Below are 2721 nucleotides of genomic sequence, written 5' to 3'. Positions count from 1 at the left end.
TCCTCCATCTGTAAGAAGTAAATGATTCACATACCTCCTATTTGGTACATGCTGCCGAGAAGATCTCCTAAGCTCTGGAGCTGGAGTAGGAGGTAGTAGTGCAATAATCTGCTCCACAGGTTCCTCTGCCTGAGGATTCTTGGTGTTCCACTGACGTGTCCTTATACCTTCTAGGATATCATCCCCATATACATAGGTTGTTTCAAACTCTGTAGGTTCTATTGTGTGTCTATCTTTGCACATTACCTTTTCATCAAAAATCACATCTCTACTTCTAATCACCTTTTTGTTTTCATCATCCCAAATGCGATACCCATATTCATCTCCACCATAATCGATGAAGGTGCTTTCCAAGATTTTGGATCAAGCTTATTCCTGACATGATCATTGATATATGCGTATGCAACACAACCAAAAACTCTCAAATGTGAAATTCTTACCTCTTTACTGCTCCATACTTCTTCTAGTAGTCTATAGTCCAATGGTACTGATGGACTCCTGTTAATCAAGTAAGTTGCTGTGTTGATTGCTTCTGCCCAAAACATCTTTGGTAAGCCTGAATGCATACGCATGCTTCTAGATTTTTTTTTATTAACGATCTATTCATCCATTCGGCTATGCCATTGTGCTGAGGCGTACCTGACATAGTTCTTTCTATTCTGATACCATGCTCATAGAAGAATTTCTTGAGCCTGGTGTCATCATACTCACCACCGTTATCGGTTCTCAGTTTCTTGATTTTCAAACCAGTTTAATTTTCAACCATTACTTTCTAAATTTTAAAAGCATCAAAGACATTAGATTTTTTTTTTTCAGGAAGTAAATCCATACCTTCCAAAAATGATTGTTAATAAATGTTACGAAGTAATGCTTCTCAGTTGTGGATGAAATGGTCATTGGTCCCCATACATTTGAATGGACCAGCTCAAGTCTCTCATTCTTTGGGGTACTGGTGTTCATTTGGAAACTGACCCTCTTCTGTTTTCCAAGTATGCAATCCTCACATGTGTCAATCTTCACTGACTATAAATCACTCAACTTTCCTTTTGAGTGCATCACCTTGAGTCCCTTCTCACTTAGGTGTCCAAGTTGCTGATGCCAAATGTTACTATCATCATTTCCTATAGCAACTGTAATAGACATGCATGCATTAGGGGTTACATAAAGAGTTCCACTTTTCTGACCTCGTGCAATCGTCAATGCACCCTTCAAAATCTTGCATTCATCACCAATGAAATTTGTGTTATATCCTTCATCTACCAGTTGACCAACTGAGATCAAGTTCTTCCTTAGGTCTGGAATATATCTGACATCTCTCAACTTCCAGACTCACCCATTCATCTTGATATGTCCCCTCTCCGGTAATGTCGTACGGTTGATCATTTCCAAGGTATACTTTACCGAAGTCACCTTGTGTATATTCTTCTAGGCGATCTCTACTGCAAGTGGCATGAAATGAAGCTCTAGAGTCTAACACCCACGACTCCTTTTTGATCTCCAAAGAGCTAATCAACATATCATCATTTTCTAAAACAACATTTGCTTCTGTTTTTGCCTTCCTCTCATATTCTTTCTTCGGACCTTTGCACTGGTTTCTGTAATGACTAGTTTTTCCATAACTCCAACACTTAATATTCTTTGTGCCCTGAGAACCTGTGTCCTAAGAACCTCTGGGATTTCTAGATCTGGATCGCCTAGACCTAGATCTGTTGTGATTGTTTGATTGTCCATGCTTGCTTCCCCTGCCTCGACTTTTCATGTTCAAGGCTGAATTCAAATTGGAACCATGGTTTGACTGCATTCTGATTTCTTCCGTTAAAATCATTCTGATGAACTCATCGTATACTAGCTTTGATTTCCATGCGGAGCTACTGATTGCAGTAACAATACCATTCCAACTTTCAGACAACTGACTGAGAATCAGTAGGGCACAAATCTCACTATCAAATGTAATCTCAACTGAAGCGAGTTGATTCGACAACTCATTAAAACTATTCAAATGTCTGCTAAAACTTTTACCTGCAGACATGGTCATAGTAAATAACCTTTTCATAAGATATATCTTATTAGCGGATGACGGCTGCTCGTACATGTTAGAAAGCGCATCCATCAGAGACTTGGTGAATGATATGTGCTTGATATTAAATGCCACAAACTTTGACAATGTCACTCTGATAGCTCTAAGAACTTTCCGGTCAAGCGACTCCCACTCGTCCTCGTTTATAGATCCTGGCTTTCCCTTCAATGGTAAGTGCAACTCCTTCTCAAACAAGTAATCTTTAATCTACATCTTCCAGAAACCGAAATTGTTGCCATTAAACATCTTGATCTTTGAGCTCTTTTCATTCGACATCTCAATTCACTAATTTAGAGATGAAATTAGCTCAAATGGACAACATGGTTGGATCCAGAATAGTTGAAAAACCTTAGAAATGGTTTAAGTCTTCCAAAAAACGGCTTCGAAACAGCTTCAAAAAACCCAGTCAAACCCTCGGTCAAATTTGGTCAAACATAGTCAAACTTAACGGAATATACCTCTGACTGATGGAATAAACCTAATGGCGTCATTGATGTCGTTAACAAACTTCGTTTGTTGACGTGGTAGGGTGTGGGGTCCATTGCTGATGTGGCATTGACGTGGCACTGTGGCGCTCACTTATTGTTAAATTCTATGGGTCCTACTGGATAACGTGGCAGATGACATGGTAGCGCTGATGTGTC

The sequence above is a fragment of the Malania oleifera genome, chromosome 8 (assembly GCF_029873635.1).
Source record: "Malania oleifera isolate guangnan ecotype guangnan chromosome 8, ASM2987363v1, whole genome shotgun sequence".
In the NCBI taxonomy this organism is placed as follows: Eukaryota; Viridiplantae; Streptophyta; class Magnoliopsida; order Santalales; family Ximeniaceae; genus Malania; species Malania oleifera.
This window is presented reverse-complemented; position numbering follows the sequence as displayed.